This window comes from Diabrotica undecimpunctata, chromosome 4 (genome assembly GCF_040954645.1).
Source record: "Diabrotica undecimpunctata isolate CICGRU chromosome 4, icDiaUnde3, whole genome shotgun sequence".
Classification (NCBI taxonomy): domain Eukaryota; kingdom Metazoa; phylum Arthropoda; class Insecta; order Coleoptera; family Chrysomelidae; genus Diabrotica; species Diabrotica undecimpunctata.
In genome coordinates, this window is record NC_092806.1 from 112,320,602 (window position 1) to 112,340,357 (window position 19,756).

Genomic DNA, 19,756 nt, shown 5'->3' on the forward strand with positions numbered 1-19,756 from the left:
ACAAAAAGGAAGAAGAAAAACGCATTCATGTTGCAAAAATGAGAATGCTTAAACGGATTAGTCTATAATTTTCATCTTCATTGTTTAAATTGTCACATTTTTCTATGTTCTTTCTTACTCTTGTCCCGATAATTGCAGATATATCTATAATGAACTATTTGTTGTGACTCTGCTATAACTACTTCGATTATATTTGTAGCAGAGCCACCCTCAACCAAAATATATTATAAGGATAATGCGACAAGACAAAATATGATTGCAGAGTTAACCCCGGTGATATTAACACCCTCCATCTAAAAGACCATTTATGATGAATTGGATGGGAAGATAATGGCTCAGGATTCAGAAAGTATCAGAACACTTCCTGTGGGGCGAAGTGAGACTTAGAATTAACTGTCATGGATACGAAAACTTGGGGCGTAATACGATCGCTATTCTTTTGTTACTTTCAACTACTTACAACGCTCTGGCTATGATTTTATAATCGCGGGACGAGATGGGGTGCTGCGAAAAGGCTTTCAGATAATATTTAAATTCATATTTAATATACAGTTGTTGAAGAGTTGGCAGACTTACCCTTTGGATGTTCGGAACGGCCAATATGAATATTAATTATACTTTTGTTAGTCTTTAAAGTTTTTATGTCTATTCATAATGCATACTAATAGAAGAATTAATTTAATTTTAAAATTAGCGATGAGTTAGCTGGATTATCTAGCTTACGTTGTTGAATAATTGTTAAAGGATTTCTGTATTATTTTTGTTACTGCCACTTAAAATTAAAATATGTAAAATAAAAATTGTTTAAAATTGTTTATATATCTTTTAAAAAACAAACTGTTAATTGTAAAATAAATTTTGCATTTTAAACGTGTCGATTAGGCCAGAATAAACTTTAACCCTCTATTGAATGAATTTCTTTTTTTTTTATTTTTTGACAAAATAAAATAAAATTATATTAAATTACTTTTAATAGATGTATGTAGAATTCACCGTTACACATTTTTTTAAATGATGCGGTTTTTGAGAAAAAAAATTGTGCACATTTGGGAATACTATGTATAAAAACTTCTATTAGAATCAATTGTCATACATATTAGATCGATGTATTGTCAGTATCAAACTATTCAAAATTGTGAAACTTCTTAAAACAGTTACAACTTTTAAAATAAAAGCATAAATGTACCTTACACTTCTCACACTTGACCCTTGATTTTCTCTTACAGTTTATCATCTTACATCATTGCCTGTTTACAGTCTGATTTGCTTGTACATATATATTGAGTCTAGGTTCAATGCATCTTCTTTTGGATGGTTGTTCGTGTGTGCAACATCTAGGCCGACCTACTTTTGTTTTTTGTAAAACACCACTGTTAATTAACTGTTCAGCTAGAATTGTTTTAAAATTCAGCAGTGGTATTATCTCTTCAGTTTTTCTAATTTGTTTTTTGATTCGCCTGTCTAATAGCCAAGCATTGACTACTGCCATATCCAGCATATGACAGAAAATACGGTGGTACCATTTCTTGCTTTTGATTTTGATTAGATATAATACCAATAAATAATCTTGCAGATCCACACCGCCCATGTGGCTGTTATATTATTGTACAATGTCTGGGCAACCAATTTCTTTTATAGTTCTTTCGTGAAAAAGAACCTTTCCACTTTAACTGTTGGTTGAGTTCCACAATAATCTGACAGTAAAGACAAAATTTTGTTGTCACACCACTGGATTATATGTATTGCAGTATTCTCATAAGCACCAGAGTGTTCCTGAATGCTTCCCCTTTGTAATTTTTTAATTTCTTTCTTTTGCCAACTTTCATAATTAAAAATTCAATTTGTACGGATTGTTACGATAAAATGTATGCCTCGTTTTGACAAATATGACACCAGTGGTATACTTGAAAAATAATTCTACTATTTCTCTGCTCAATCAAACTACAATATTACTAGCAGCTCCCAAATTTACTTCATTCGGTAATTCTGTGTAACCATCTTTTCCAGCCAAAATTTTAAAATTATAATATGAAAATCCTGAGACTCCTGAGAGAACCAACATCTTGTATCCCCATTTATGAGGCTTTTTGGGATTGTATGTCTTTATACTCGAATGTCCTTTGAACGATATAACGTGTTCGTCACAAGATGAGTGTTCTTCTAAAAGTATCTGCAAACACGATCTTTTTATTTGTTCAATCAGGGGCGAGATTTTATCAAGGCTCCGCGTATGTATTTTCTAAATTATTATTAAAATGAAGAAACCTTTTGATCGTTTTAAAACGATTCATAGGCATTACGTCTGAAACTTATGAAATTCTTGTTGTCGTTGCCCAATAAAGTCTTGTAGTGGTTGTCTTATTAGAGACATCCACAGCAATATCCCCATAAAATTTTCAATTTCTACAGGACATGTGGTAATTGGCTTTGTGGATTTGTTTGAGCACTGTATATATAAGTTTGTCGAACTACCTAATTATAAAATCTGGTGTCAAAAAAAACTAAACAATTTGTAAGAAGAATTGAGCTGCAATATGTTGGTTGGAAGTAACACACTATTCTCTATCATCATCTTCATTATCAGAATCTTCTTGACTGATAATAATTACTGTAGCCCTGGTGGTTTGTGCAGCTAACGGCTTATCTTCATCAGATAGTTCCGAATCTTCACTTTCAGAAGGAATCTGTCATATCATAACGTTTAGGGCTGAATAGTTTTTGCTTTATTATTGTAAAATGATTTTGTTGGAATACTCTCAAATTCATCCATTTTTTTTCTAAAAAGAAAGTTTACTTCAGGTTTATTCAAATTAATTTATTTAAACCAATAATGCATTAAAGAAACAAACTATAAAATATTTCCTTTTTTCAGTGTCAAAATTTATCTTTAGCGCACAATGTTCCTGTACGGGAAGAGTAACAACTTGGGTCAAATACTAACAACAACAAAGTAAATTTATTATTTCAATATAGCAGTAAATCCTTAGAACACTTAAAAATGCATATTATATAATTTTTATTTCTCAAACTTACCTTATTTTTAGCTAATTTTTGAAAATAAAATACAAAAGCTACACTAACAACCTACTCCAAGGTCACTTCAAACAAAACTGCTATTTATTCAAACAACCGATTGGTATATCAGCAACATACAATACACATCTAACAACGAATGTTCCCAAGAGGGAAAAAGATGTGTACGCGGTTAAAATTGTAGATAGCAAATACTCATGGAAATTTTATATTTTGAGTTCCCATTTGGGTTCTTTATGCAATAAAGGGATTAATTGTAATCCATTATAATTTGGTATTAACTAACACCCAAATACTAATAAGTTAAACATTTTATAATAAATTGTATCCAGTATTTGTATATCTCTTCCTTAAACGATTTAAGTTATATAAACATCATTGAATTATATTAAATTAAACTTTAATATAAGTTCCGAAAAAGCATATTTTTAAATCATTGTTGACGCTCTTTAACTACCTATTCGTAGCCCGTTTTCCAGATCATTTTAGGTGGGCTACCAATCCTCGATATTGTTTGGGCTTCTGCTATTGTCCATTCGGTAGAAGTCCTAAACATATTCAACATTTGTAAAGATTAAAAAATCTTTTATTTTTTTTAATTCCACTGAATTCGAGAAGCAGTAACTTTTATGCGAACCTGTGTAAGTTTTTAATTCGGCGTCTTCCGCTCTTATATTTGAAAGTAAATCTTTTCTCATACATAGTCAAATGGCATCTCAGAATATTCGAAAAGGACACATTTGAATTCCTGCTCATTTGAATTGCACTTAATATAAGCAACCGCGTCCTAAATTGAATTGATAAACAAAATCAAATCATTTATTTATATTGAAAAAATTCGATGTACCTGAAGATCCAGGATTTTATTAACATCAGTGGGGATCTAGCCTTTGGCAATGCTGAGTTTGTAATTTCGTCCATAGACATATAATACAAGATAGACTGATCGTTGCAATACCAGCCCGTTCCCCAGTGCGACAGAGAAAACTGACGCAAAGCAGTCCCTGCATCTCTTTATAATTTTACCAGGTTTGTCGACCACGTGACCTAAATAACCAATAAGAAGGTTACGTAATCGATAAACCCGGCCCATTAGACAGAGATGCAAAGACTTCTTTGCGTCAGTTTTCTCTGTCCCACTGATGGAACGTGACTGTATTACAGCAGTCAGTCTATCTTGTATTATGTCTATGGTTTCGACACTCAAGTTGTACTGGCGACGCCAGTTCTATATCGCATCATCAATATAAGACTATCATAACTCAAAAAGTTGCTTTTTATAGAATCAACAATTTAATTTTGCCTTTTTCTTAGTTGTTATCCACTGTTTTCTGAGGGCCTCTAGCTTTGTCTCTAATTTTTATTGCAGAAAATTCTTTGTCATCAAAGTCAGTTTTATAAAATCGACTCTGGATGTCATTTTTCAATTTTTATTACATTCCAGCAGACCTTTTGCCCTTTTGTGCCGATAGAATAATTTTTACCCATTGTTGCACTAAGATTTTTTAAATCGTAAACGTTTTCAGTCTGGGCTTGGATGATGGAATATGATTTATCTTTTTTCTTTGCCAGTGCATTAACTGGAACCCATTGAGACGGAACATGGATAGAGGTACTCCTAAGCATTCTTTCTTTTTCTTTTTCTATAGTTAAGTGAACACTATCGCCCTCGTTTTGGGTATGTTCTACTGTTAACTATTTATGGTAGATTGTTGAAATTGGTAATACATCAACAGCATATAAATACATAGCACAAACATATTTGTTTTTTTTTGTCTACAGCAGTTATCAGAATAAAATATTGCTGTTTCTTTCTCAACACAATGGTCTTTTAGATAACTAAATACAAAACGACAAATTTCATTTGAACCTCTATTGGCTATAGCTTCATGTCAAACATAGCACATAGCTTCTTTATTTGTAATATTGTAAACAGTAAAGTTGAAAGTACTTAGCTTAGTTTTATAATAAAATGCTAAAGATTTTCCTAAAGGAGTTGGTAATACAGCTAGTAAATCATACACTAAAACAATGCATTTATCTGGATTTTTTCTTGATCGTTCTACATCATTCTCTTTTTCGGTCCTTGCTTGTTCTTTGTGTCTAATGTGAGTTTTATATTCCTCATTCATTAAATTTTTTTCTTCTGGAGAGGTATTTTGATATTTCTGGCATAAATTACATTGATCTTTTTTAGGTTTGAATAGACCAATGTTGTATTCGGTATTAAATACTTTTGCATAAATACGCTATTTAGCATAAGGTTCATTTTGTTCCTCACATTTTTCTTTATACAGCCTATATAGAGTAGCCAAATTAAGGCTTCCATCAATGTATTCTCGAGATGTTTTTGCCCTTAAATAGTGGGATTCAATTCTTGCAATTGATTCAATAAGCTGCCGGATACATTTTAATATGCCAGTACTGGTCGATTTTTGATGACTGTGCCTTCCACGCAGATCACTTTCAACCATGCCTTCTCTATTTAATTTTTTTAAAGCAGTCCTTACCATCATAGTACTAATAGACAAAGTACTAACAACAAAGTGCTTACAGACTCGGTTTACAGACTACAACTTTATAAATCGGTTCACAATTTGACGATAGCTCACTACAAGTTTAACCCTAATTAGAGAACTGAAATACAGAGAGGATAGGTAATACGATATAATAGTAAAAACCAACCTGAAACTGACGGTTTAAGATGTTTTCGACTAACCCACCTTGTATCTGAACAAATACAATACAGCAGTCAACCTTATAATCCGATTACGAAGGTATTTTGAATGGTTACAGATGACCGATCAGTGTCGTAGAGTATATGATTGAAACATGTATTTGAAATAAATAAATATATTTTTTAAATTGTACTTATGTAAATTGTATTTTTGTTTTAATAAAACTTCTTTATTTTATTCAAAAATAAAAAGTTTCTTGCCATTTGTAAAAGATAAATTTATTTAATTAAGGGGAAAGGCGCCAAATGTCGCCTGGCAAAATTTTCAATGTGTTTTAAATGTATCCATTATTTTCGAATCCGGAGAAAACTAATAAATATTTTTGAAAAATTTAAACGCAGAATGAAAGATTACATTATTACTGAGGGCAGAAAGTCCCTGAAAACTTCTACAATGTTTATTTTAATATGTTATGTAACAGGGGTGAAAATAAAAGAGAAAATATAGTATAATTTTTAATTAAAAATATTGCATGCAAAAGAAACTTTTTATTTATTCTAATAAATATTTCATTCTGCCTTTAAATTTTTCAAAAATGCTTTTTAGTTTTCTCAGGATTTGAAAAAAAAATGGATACATTTAAAACACATTGAACATTTTGACAGGCGACATTTTGCGCCTTTTTCCTTTAATACCTTACGATTACAACTACTATTACTTACCTTATATAATTACCATTAGAAAACTATTCAAATTCAAAATAAATAGGATCGACTTCGGAATCCGAGTCATCTTGAGGGTTAATAATTAGCGGTTGTGTCTCTACGGTCGCATCAATTATGTTATCAAGATTCCACATTTTTTCTTCTTCTTCTATTACATGTCGTACTGCATCTTTCCAGTTTTGTTCTGTAATATGTTGTAAAGACTCGTATAACAATTCACGTACAGCTCGTATTTTATATGACGTACTTTTTCTAGCCACATAACTTTTCATTTGTGCCCAAATGAGTTCAATTGGATTTATTTCGCAGTGGTAGGGTGGAAGTCTAAGGACTGTGATGTTTCGCCTTTCCGCGTTTTGTCAACTACGTATTTCTTGAACTTAGATTTGTATTGCCGGGCAATTTTTAAAAGTTCTGCTTGTACCATTCCATCTTCGTAAGGCAGATACTTATTCCGCAGCCAGTCAAGAATATCCTGTTTCTTCCACGCAGTTGTTGGAAGTCTTTCTACTAGTCGTGAATAATAAGGTGCATTATCTAATACTATAATTGAATTTGGTGGTTTGTGTTCAATCATCTGCTCAAAATACTCTTCGAAAACATCAGCTGTCATCTCCTCGTGATAGTCTTTTGTGCTTTTGGATTGAAATTCCAACAAACCATGCTTAACAAATCCTTTTTTACTGCCAATGTGAGAAATTATTAATCTACTGCCTTTACCAGAAGGTGGGGAGATACCAGTAGACCAACCTTCCATAAAGGCTTGCCTGGAGCTTAATATATTTTTATCTGACCAAATTTTTTTTAGAGTATGACCTGAGTTTACCCACGTTTCATCCTGGTAGAAGATTGGCCTTCCTTCATCCTGGAATTTTCGTATGGATCTTAGATAATTTCTTCTCCAACATATTATCTCCTCCCGGTCAATCAAAAGTGATTTTCGGTATGATTTCTCCCACCGGAAATTTAATTCTTTTAAAACTTGCCACAATTTAGTTCGTCCCATATGAGGCAAATCCGGGTCGTCTCTAACTTCTTGTAAAATTTTGTTTAGGTTTGGTATTTCTTTTTTGAAAAAAAATTAATGAATTTTCCTTCGAATACCATTTTTGGCAAATTCATCAACTTCAATAGGCTTTTTCCCTCTCTTTAAGTGTTCGTTTGTGTTTGGGTTAGCTATACCGTGTTTTTTTCTTTCTGGTAGGAACCTATATATAGTTGACTCCCCTACGCCAGTCATGTTGGCACAACTTTCGACTATGTTACGAACAGTGTTTGTGGGATTCTGAGAAACCAGAGCATCAGTAGGACTTTTCCTGGGGGCTTTCTAGCAACACAGTGATGTGTTAACCAATCAATAAATATATATCTGTGTTTATCTAAGCGGACTTTTCATTCATGTAAACCTTTGATACTGGGGGCATGCCGTCTTCGAATTCTTACTTTTTATTTTTGCCTTTGAATATGCAGGTCGGGCGAAGGAAGTTACCCTCAGCATTGCAAACGGTGATACATGTAATTATTTCTGCTTTCTCCGAAGAAGTTACTGATGCTACATTTTTAGATCCCTTTTGGGCTACAACAAATGCAGGTTTATTATTCAGTTGGAGTTCTGTTTCGTCCATGTTAAATAAACTGTCGGGCATCTCCGTCAACTCATTTTCTACAATAACTTCCTCTAACAGATCAAAGTAATCGTTTACATCCTTTTTGTTCATGCCTCGAGTTCTAAGGATACGCCTTCCGATTTTCTTATACTCAAGTCAGGGTTTTTTCTTAAGAATGATTGTAACCAGTCAAAACCTGCAAGTTTTTTTTCCTTGTTGAAAGTAGTTTTAATATGTAATTCTTCCGTTAATCTGAATGCCATTTCTCTAACTCCAGCTCTTGTAGGTGCAAAACCAGCTTTCTGCAACTTTAGGATATGTTTCTTTATTTTATTTTCATTTTCTTCGAAGAGAACACTACTTGCTCCCAATCCACTTTATTTTTTAAATTGTTACTTTTCATTCTTCTTCTTAATGTAGGTGCTGGCACTTCAAAATTCCTGGCGGCAACATTGACCCCCATTTATCCACTATTAATTCAGTTGAGTTTCAGTCCATAAACCACGTTGGCAATTTCCTTTTCTGTTATACTTCGTTGGCATGGCTGAAAATAAATTTATCTATTAAAAGTATCCTTATATTAGTAACTAAATGGTAAGATGGCCCACTTAATTTCCGTGTGTTGGTAACGTTTGAAAGGACTGGCAACTATGCCTACATAACCTCAACGATACAAACAATATGCCATCAAAACGTGACTTCGATAAAATACAGACAAAAATAAGTGCACAATAGTTTTGATGATTACCGAAAAAAGTTTTAAGAAGATGTAAATAAGAATTTCTAAATATCTTACCTTTCAACCTTGGGAAAAACACGGAAACAACAGAGTATTGCTAATACCATACGCACGCATCAAATAACGCAATGCAACTGACTCCAAATAGGATACAACTGTGATATATTCGACCGAGTCATCTCACCCGACGAGCCATGTCTCCCGGACTTACCCTAGTTAATAAAGTGATTTTTACCTTTTTTGTGTTATTTTGTTTGTGATATTACATTCTTTCTTTTTGTCTTGTTAATACCCATTTATGTTTTTTTTTGGATTCAAATATTTAAAAACAGTGGCGCCCTTTCTTTTTGAAGATGTGTTCCTTTTTTAATTTTCTTTTTTGTTGTTTAATATGTTTTCTTTTTTACCTTTCTCACCTAAAAGAACGAAACCGCCCATAATCTACCTTCACTGACCGACGTTCCTTCGAGCTTATTGTGTACTGTGTTCTAAAATTGGTTCTTTGAAATCTAAATCACTAGGTATAGTAAAATCAACTAAACTATTTTGAAAATTACTTCAATAGCTTTATTTGCCGAAGATAATTAACAATTATCGATTATATAACGAGGTTGTGCGCTACTCGCGTGTCTGATAAAGACTGTTATACCTTTTTGATGATTTAGTTTTAAAATCTGAAACTTTCCAGAAAGCTTCTTTAAATAGTAAGTTTAAATGTAGATGTAAAAAAGATCTTTAAATAGAAAAAATCGACGAGAAGCACACGATTTTTTTAAAAATTGCCATTTTGAATAGGTATATTTAAAATCAAGAGTTTCAATACATCCCATTTTTTGTGAAAATGCCCATACTATTTTGTGTCAAAATTATACAATTGAAATATTTCGAGTCGAGATATCGCGAGTTAAATATAAAGTTTCAATAAAATTGAAAAATAAAAAGTTTTGCTTTTTTCTTATTTATTTGCGTGTTCTCTCACATCAATCAATAAAGTTTGCTTGAAAAAGGTATGCAAATTTTTATTACGAACATTTTAGTGTCAAATTTGCCTGGTAGCCAGATAGTTAGTTATGGGTTTATCGAAAACTAGAGCACTTGTTTGCAGCTTGCCTATTAATTGAAATTTAATTGCAAATCGTCCTAATTAAGTATCGAAATATTTACAATTACGTTTATTTATTTTCAACGGCTAAATACCATATTTCTATCAATAGATAACAATATATCATAATTAAACACATAGTTGCCTATAAACATCATCCCCTAGAAAAATACAAAACACGTGCTCAAGTTAACCACATCTTTTCAAATAGAATTTATAGCCTAAACGTCGATTGTATAACAATTGGATACGTTTCGTTGGTATCAAGGAATAAAAGATGTACGTACAATTAAAGAGTGCATAGAATAAGATAATGATTAGGGATATCGACATAGGCATATACTCCTATAGGGTAATTCAGGAAATACTGTTACGATCACAAGCAAAATATTAAAAATTGTAAGTGTTTTAGAGATACAAAGTTTTTAATTGAATAAAAAATATATTGAAGGGTCACTAGAGATTAAAGATCATGATTAAGATTATTATTAACAAAAATTATTTGCGGGTAAAATCTTCCCAAAATTATTTTGCCAATTATCTCACTCACTGGCAAGTACTCACTGTTTAGAAATCACCATTGGCTTCATAGCTCTGATTAGTCCTTGATTCAATTAATCCTGTTCCTATTTATAGCTTTTGTTCTCCAGGTTTTAGTTACAAGTTTTCACAAATCCTCCTTTACTTGGTCTGTATACCGTATTTTTGGCTTCTTGGGTTCCTTTTACACCATGTATTGGGTTATGATCCATGATTAGAAGGTTCAATGCGCTCTACATGACTCATTTACCTCAGCCTTCCACACACAACACAGGCCGACATGATTATTGGTGTTTTGAATTTGATAAGTATGCTTAATACGAGTACGTTAATTCTAAAAGATTTTTAACAAAATTTAATAAAATATATTTTGTGCTTTATCAAAAAAGTACCTTATAGAAATTTCGTAAATTACATTAAAATTATTTCTTTGAAATACCTGATAACGTATGGTCCTAAAGTTTTGGGAAAAATTTCAAAAGCATATAACTCTGACCACAATAATCTTACATTTTTATTAAATTATTCAACAATTTAACTTAACTATCCTTAATATAAATCAAAATTCAAATGACAGACAAGGGACCATTATTTTCGATTTGCCTAATAATTCCCCTGACACGTTGCATCATCCTTTGGACGACCTCGGCGTCAATTTCTCTAATTTTTGTATATATGCGGCGTCTTAACTTAGGGCTGTGAGATAAAGCCATCCTCAGAAATTGCACACCATACCAAAATTTTGTCCTCAAATTTTTTCTTACTTTTGAATTTTATTTCATCAGGTACATTTTCGTAATCGTTCGTGTAAAACCCATCGTCACTCTTCATCTCAGAGTTGGACAAAGTAAAATATTTTTCATCGTCCATCACGATCAACTTGTTGACGGAATGCACTCGCCATAACGCGCGGCAACATCTCGGAATTCTCTCCAATTGATCCTCTGTGTATTTTGGAGCTTTCGTTCTTTTCCGGTAGATAATTTTGTTACTCGATAGGGTCCTGTATACTGTAGTCTTTCCAACATGAAATCTTCGGGCCAGTTTTCGCTGTGAGACCCCAATTCTGTTCTTAGCTGCTTTAATCAGTCTTGCCTCTCTTATATGTTTCAAAATCCGCGGTCGGCCACTTTTACGCAAGTTAACACATGGTATTCCTTCTTCACATTCTCTGATTGTGCGATAAATTGTCGATTTGCTTGTGTTTTAATCTCGATAAATATTAACAATATCTCGTTTCGACATTCGCCCAACCATAATATAAACACCTCGACGAATATCAATTTTATAAGACATTTTGCAGAGCACAAACCAAAATATTCTGCTTTGTTTATTAAATGTCAATAACTGATGACATTACAATTCCATGGCCTTCTTTGTTAAATGCATTTTGCGTCTCAATCAGACCAGGTGAAATTTTTCCCAAAACTTTAGGACCATACGTTACATTGATAGAAAATCTTTTACTTTTCATTCCAATGGCAACACAACACAAATAGTTAGTTAGCGTCAGTTGTTTGTAGCATCAAGTTGTATTTTGTTTTCTGCGAGTTTAGTGCCTCGTAATGACATCAAGAAAGTGTATAAACAGTTCTGATACATTTTGTTACGTTTGAGGTAATTTAACGATAGCAAAGTATCAACGGAACATAACAGAATTCTTCAAGAAAGCTTATCACGCTTACTTCGGTGTAAAGCTTAGTGATCAGGATAAACCTTGGGCTCCACACAAAGTGTGCTTTCAGTGTGTCGAGCTACTCAGAAAATGGACAAAAGGTACACGCAGTTCTTTAACCTGCGGTATTTTTATGGTACGTAGGGTATCTGCTAATCATGGAGACAATTGTTACTTTTGCTCCTGTAACAGGGTTTCAATTCAAAAAATAAACATATAATTCAGTATCTTGATTTGCCGTCTGCTAAACTATGGTTTGTTATTTAACCAGGAGAAATAATTCAAATTTACCGCGCCGTAATGCTTGTTTGTAATTGATCCAACCGCAGGCAAGTTTACTTCACTAAAGTATGACATTTTGACACAAATGACATTTATGAAATTTTAAAATTCGAAATTTATATCAATGATTTTTTGTATTTTCTGCGTTATTACTTTAATTTTTAGATTTTTTGTTTACATTTATAAAAAAAAACAGTTCTTTTTAGAACTATTTAGCGGCGTATTAGTGTTATTAAGATAACAATATGGATTTAATGACAAGTACTAGTGGTAATTATTCTTCTCCACCTAAAAAACGCCGAGTAGATTTGGGTCATTTATCATCAAATGCAAAACAACGCATTATAAACATGTATAAACAAATAAGAATTGATAATCCTGGAATGAAAATAACAGCCATGGTAGCAAAAATAAAAGAGGCAACAATACTAAAGTAATGTGCTAATTTTAGGTGTTGCGAATTCAACTATTTACAGAACAATTAAGGAATATAAGCAGACTGGAACAGTAAGATGTCTTAAAAATATTGTCGGTCGATCTTATATCCTTACAACATACGATGAAAGAGTTAAAACATCTGCACGGCAAATAGTACACAGATTCGTTTTCAAGAGTGAAATGCCCACTTTAAATAAAATTTTAAGTGATATAAAATAAATATTTATTGGAGTAAATTGGAAAAAATTATTATTCAAACATAAACATACAAAGTTAGGTTAGAATCATCGTGTGGGGTTGTCCTATACTGATTACTGGATTACCGCAAGGCCGAGATAATCAACCAAAAAAGAAGTTGTATTTGGTGACTTTTCTAGTAACTTTCTTGGGTGTGAATCTGTCTTTTTAGTTTACTCCTCCTGGTTAAAAAACAAACCATACCTATACCTTATGAACTAGGAATCGTCATTTCTTGATCTTTTCTTTACACCATCCAACAGCAATTATCCGATGAAAAGGAAATCAATCCTGGTATAAACCAACAACAGTTTATCCAAGCTGAATTAAATGACCTAGTGAGAGACTTGGGACTATTGAAGGACGCTGCATAAATATTAAGATCACGACTGAAAGATAATGTTAACTCTGTTAACTCCAAAAACCACGTTTTCGTGATATAGGCATCGTAAAAAGAAGTTCGTGTAATAGTTTCCTTACGTAGGTTCACTGGTGTATTGTAACAATATTTCTGAAGTAGTCATTAAACTGATTTTTATGATATTTGTTGATCATTTGCTGATATGTTTTCTGACGTGTGTTTTCCTGATGTTTTTGAGAGAAATATTTGTTTAGTTAATTTAATCTTGAGTTCTTTCATAAGTTTCAGTTTAAAACTTATTGGCGCCCATTTTGTTCTGTATTTTGGCCGTATTTCGTGCTTCTTGTTTTCTTTATCAAACTATTATATTATTTTGTTATCTAAGTAATAATTTATATCGTTTATCGATCTATTAACCACCCCAATAAAGCTCCCTGACTTGGGCAACGTAGTCTTCGTTGAGTATTGTGTACAAAAAGCTTTTTATTAAAATAAATATACGTAGGCGGTTTACGTTTCATTCTGATTTAATTTGAGTCTCTTACCATTCTCTAACACATGTTTCGGGGTCTACCCGTCATCAAAGAGAGTTTGTAAGAAGACTCAAACCAAATATAAAATAAAAAATAAAAAAATAAAAATGTGTATTGCCATTCTAATGTTACATTTCAAACTGTTAGTATTTCATTTCTTCTTCTCGACGTCCCGCTCTTGCACCGCCTGATGTTGAAGTTTTTCCTCTCGGATTCCTGAGTTTTTGCTGTTGGCTTCCTGGCTTCTTCTTCTGTAGGTACTTTTTGTGGCATCGTACCTACTTCCCTGGTTGGCTGTTCTTTGGCAACCATCCGGCTAGACCCTAACCAAGTGGTCGATCAGCTTGTGAGTGTGTCTGTACATCCTCTGGATCCTGTTTTTCTCGAGGATGTCCCTGGTCTTGCGGAGTCTTCTTGTGGCCTGGTGGAAGAAGTATCTGGTCCTTTTCTCAGCCACCTCCCTCAGTGGTGTGTATTGGAGTCTTTCTTTGATGGTTGCATTGGATATTCTGTCTTCCCATGTCGATCCGTCTATGATCCTGTAACACGATGTCTCTGTGGCTTCAAGTCTCCTCCAGTTGGTCTCTGCAATTGAACTCCAAACTGGGACTGCATACAATATCACCGATCTAACGTAGGCCTGGTACAACTCGATTTTCTTGGCCTTCGTTAGTGGACTGGTCCTGAAAATATAAGGGAGTATTAGTTTTTTAGCAGCATTGGCTTTTATCTTGGTTTTTTGTGTATGCAACCGGAAGTTAAGTCTACTGTCGAGGTGTACTCCTAAGTATTTGACTGCATCTCCTGCTTGGATCCTGTTTCCTCCTACTATTATTTCGTGCACTGGTGGGTTGCGTTCCTGTGTGAATATGATGAATTGTGTCTTCTCTGCGTTGTTTTTCATCTTCCATTTGTCCGTGCATTCTGTGATTTTTCCAAGGTGGTTTTTCATATTCCTGATGATTCTTCTGTCATCCTTTCTGGTTGCATACACTGCTGTATCATCCGCGTATAGGGCTATAGAGGTTTTTGGATCAGGTAGATCTGAAACAAAAATATTGTATAAAATGGATTTCTTGGATCATCGACATCTTTTGGTCAGCTGAAACTTGAAAAGTTCTATTAGATATATACATGTCACAAATATTCATTAAGTAATGAGAAAGACCAGCTTTGTCCATCTTGAAGATTAGTGCCTTTTTCTATGTCCAGTATGGCCATTCCTGTCCTTTGTTTTCTGTTGAATCTTATCTTCGTATCGCTGATAATTCTTGCTAGTTGAAGTTCGCAATTTCTTTCTTTTCTGAATCCGAATTGTTCTTCTTGGAGGATTCTTCTTCTTTCTGTATGTTTTAACAGTCTTTTATAGATGATTTTTTCCAGGATTTTCCCATTGTTTCTAGGAGAGAAATTGGCCTCTAGCTTTCTGGTCTTCTTCCATCCTTCCTAGGTTTTAGTAGTGGGATAATCTTGGCGTGTTTTCAGTTGTTTGGGAAATGTCCTTTTTCCAGGCAGTATTTGAAGATATAGTAAAGTTGTTATGATCTTCTTTGGTAGTTCCTTGAGGGTGATGTTGTGAATTCCTTCTGGTCCTGGTGTTCTGCTTCCTTTTAGTTTCCTGATGATTTTGGAAACTTCATTTGGGCTGGTGTAGTCTTCTTTTTCTATTAAAAACTCATTTCTTCTATTGATCCTGGCTTATTCGTTGTTGAGCATCGCTCTGAATGGCTTGATTAAGCTTGGATATACAATTTACTTTAACTGATTTCCTCACTAGAAGTCTCTAGTAGTATACTCTAGTAATTATTTTTCCTATAATTGCTATAGTAGTCGGTGCGTTTTAATTTGGTTTGAGTCTTCTCACAAACTCTCTCTGATGACGGGTAGATTCAGAAACACGTGTTAGTGGATGGTAAGAGACTGAAATTAAATTGAAACGCAACCGTCTACGTATATTTATTTTGTTATCGTCCTTACTCGACGAAATAAGTAAAAAATGATGATAATTCATATGGGTAAATTGTTGATGCATAGTGGAATATAAATATCCCCAGCATCGCTCTGAATGGCTTGATTAAGCTTGGGTATACAGTTATATATTTAAGCTTTTTATTATCTAGTTTTTTTAATTTGTTTTACATCACAAAGTGAGCACAGGAGTCGTTGACAATACTCTAGGGTACTTTTGTATTGGGAATAAGTTCGTATAGAGAATTTGATACCTGAAAATCTCAAAATCTCGTTCTGTTTAACACGCAGATTATCGTTATTAGGTATCGCCACATCAATTAGTTTGGTTTTTCTAGTTTGTTTATTAACAGATATGAGATCCGGTCTATTTTGATTATTGCGAGCACAGTGTAATTCCAGCAGAGCTTGTAGTTTTCGTTCTCAATCATTGTCAGGGACGTTTTAATAATAAGGAAGATGGTCGATTTGGAGGAGTCCCAGTTTATTAACTATCTCTTGATAAAGTATTTTTTATAAAAAGTCATCCCGTTCCTTATATTTAGCTGCAGCAAATTCCTGGAAGTTCCTGTTATGATTCTGGATGGTTGCTCGGGCTTTTATATCGGAATATGTCGTTTTAGTCGTCAGGTAAAACCTGAAATTAAATGGCAACTTGGGAACCTTCATTTCAGAGAATATCGTTCCTAAGTCCAATCAATAGTTCGACACCATATTCTCGATTGGCTGATTTCATTGGTTTGTCTATCCAGAGATGGGTTTGTCCCAAGATAACACCAATAGCATTAAGGATAATAGGTAGGTACTGTCTGGGTCCTTTCTGCTCTCCATTTTCTTCTTATTTTTATTTTCAGATCTCTATACTTAGTGATTTTTTTGTTGTATCTAACACTCAGGTTATATTTTTTAGATTTCGCCACATTAATTAGTGTTGTTTGTCTAGTTAATTTGTTAAATAGTATGAGATCTGTAGTATGAGTATCGTTTTATTGTTTGGTCTTCTTACTTTTCTCTAATACGTTTATTATTGGTACCATCTCAGCGATGAAATAAACACACAAGAGTGACCGATGCGATGTTGAACAGTAATCCATAGACTAAAAAAAAATAACAAAATCAGCTTTGGCTATCTGCAGTTAAAATTGGAGGAAGGTTGGGATAATCGCATACCCAGAATCTAAATTAAATTATAAATAACTTATAATTTATGTTTATATAAATTATAATTATTTATATTTGTATAATCCTGTAGTACAAAAAAATTAAATAATGTTAATTGCTTAATTGATTTTACTTTTTAAAATATCTATACTTCCTTCTCAAGCTGCTTCTACAAGTATAGTTTATAGATTTTATAAGACTTAACAAAAATTTAATGAAAAGAATATATTATGGATCTATATGTCATTTTTACTTTGTAATTCTTGATTGGAACAAATCTGTAAATGATTATCATTTTCGCAAGTATTTCGTGTGCATTTCGGTATGATCCTGTAGGGGTCCTACAAAGCCTTAACGGCTGAACAGTTTCAGTCTGCGTGCCCAAATCAATTAAAGTATAATCCGGAACTGCAGGATATCGCGACAGACCCTTCTCAGTTGCTTTTCGGCCCTTTTGCTCCTCCTGTTGCCCTTATCAAGGGTGAGCTTTTTTGCAATGTTCTTCGTTAAGGACATGCAAGGAGGGATTCCTTTGTAGATCGTCTTTTCTATTGTACATTTCGCAGGAAACACATTTCAGATGTACAATTGGTTTTCGAGGATTCGAACGAGTAATTGTTTATAAGCTAATAGCGAAATTGGCAATTATACGTATAAGTATATATCATAAATATATATATATATATATATATATATATATATATATATATATATATATATATATATATAAGTAACTTAGATAATAGAACAATAAATTGATAGTATTTACACTTAATAACGTCTAAATTACATTTATTCAAACCTTTGCCTAGATTAAACGCCAAGATATAGACACAGAACAGATAAAATAAATTATCACATCCAAGCTAATTTACATAGTTTTAAGACTTTTGCCATTAACGTGTCGTTTCAACACTAAGTTGTTTACATACTTTATTCTTATAACCTAGAGTAAAAGTACCTAGCAGACGTTTAAGCGATAAAAGTATATTTAAATATTCCACCCATATAAAAAGAAGTTAGGTAGTACAGATATAGGGAAAGGGTGTACAAAATAACATTCATTTTTAGAAAACCGAAAATTTTACTTAAAGAAAACATTTTTTTGAACAAAAAATGGATAGAACACAAACTAAAAGATAAAGTATTTGAAACACTTGATACAAGCTTTTAACAAAGTAGGAAAAAATAAACTTTTAGCCAAACATATAAAAACGAAAAAGAAAAGTACATTTTACCCCACCTGGCGGCCAAAATGACACATTAATAGCGATTGATAGTGGGCAGCATGTGCCCACTTTTGAGACGAAAACCAGCATAGCCATAGCTCACCTTTTTTTAGACAACTTGTAGAGTTCTGTACAGTAAACGCAAGCAGCATCATCATTTTTTTAGCAGCAAAAAAAGGTTTTTTTTTTCGTTTTCCGACCCGCATTGTATAAAAACATTCCTTTTTACCGCTCTTTAATTTTTGGAGGGATCTCTGGTTTCGATTTGCTTTTTTCTTTTGCCTCCTCTAAATTTGGAGTTAAGTTAAGAATAGAAGTGCCTTGACGTTTCCTTGCCTTTCTTTCTTCCTGGCCGGAAACAGATAGCCCGAGTGACTGGAACTGGACTTAAATCTGCCGGAGTAATCACTAGTACAATGCCACTTGTTGGATTTTGCAAGTTTGACTGAGCTGTCATCACATTAGGAATTTCTATGGTAGAAGAGGAAGGTCCAGGTTCTTCATTATTATCATAAACGTTTACAGCAGGTTTGACATTATCGACTAAAATATTTGTAGTTTCAGATGCTTGAAACATGTAGTCGGGGAATACATCGGGGTTTATTGGGTAGATACCAGTTTTGGAAAATCCGTGAGCAGCATTCTGAAAATTAGCTATTTTTCCATCGGCTTCAACAGACTCCCAATTTTGAACTGAGTCACAACTCGACCAGAGTAAGCTTTGAGCCATTAGGTTATTTCTTCGTCATAATAGATTTTTAATGGACCAAAGTGCAATGCCATTATCTTTAGCGTACAGAAGAGCGCCAAGATATTTATGACTTGAATGTCCATCCACAATTAACAAAACCCTCTGGGTGGAAGATGCCTTGGCATATTTTTGGAAATGCTGCAACCATTGTAAAAACACTGGACCCGTCATCCAGCCAGTCTCCTGGGGAATACATAAAGTTCCTGCTGGGGTATGGTCAGCTAATTCCTTTTTAATATTTTTTCGTGGAAATATTAGAGTAGGTGGAGTATAGCTCCCGTTAGTGCATATACAACAAACAACTGTACTTGTATGAGTACAAGAAACCAATTCTCTAAAGATTTCTGCTTAGTTAAGGAGACATGTCGTGGAATGCAAATTTTGGATTCCCCATGTCTCTATTAACATCTTTATCAACGTCTGCTATGTCTTGCAATTTTTAGAAGGCTCAGATTAAGGCAGAAGTCTGAATTGTGTTTCGAAACTATTTTACGGATTTAATATCAGATGTCGCTATTGCGTCCGTTTCGAAGCCATTTTATTGTTGCTTCTTAAAGATAGGAAAGATTTATTTTTCACGTTGAGAACGCCTATGAATATCTGTTCTGATGAGCTTTATTAAAGCGAAATACGTATAAACAGATACATAGACGCTTTGTACGTGAAATCAAATCTTGACTGTCTTTTTCACATTAAA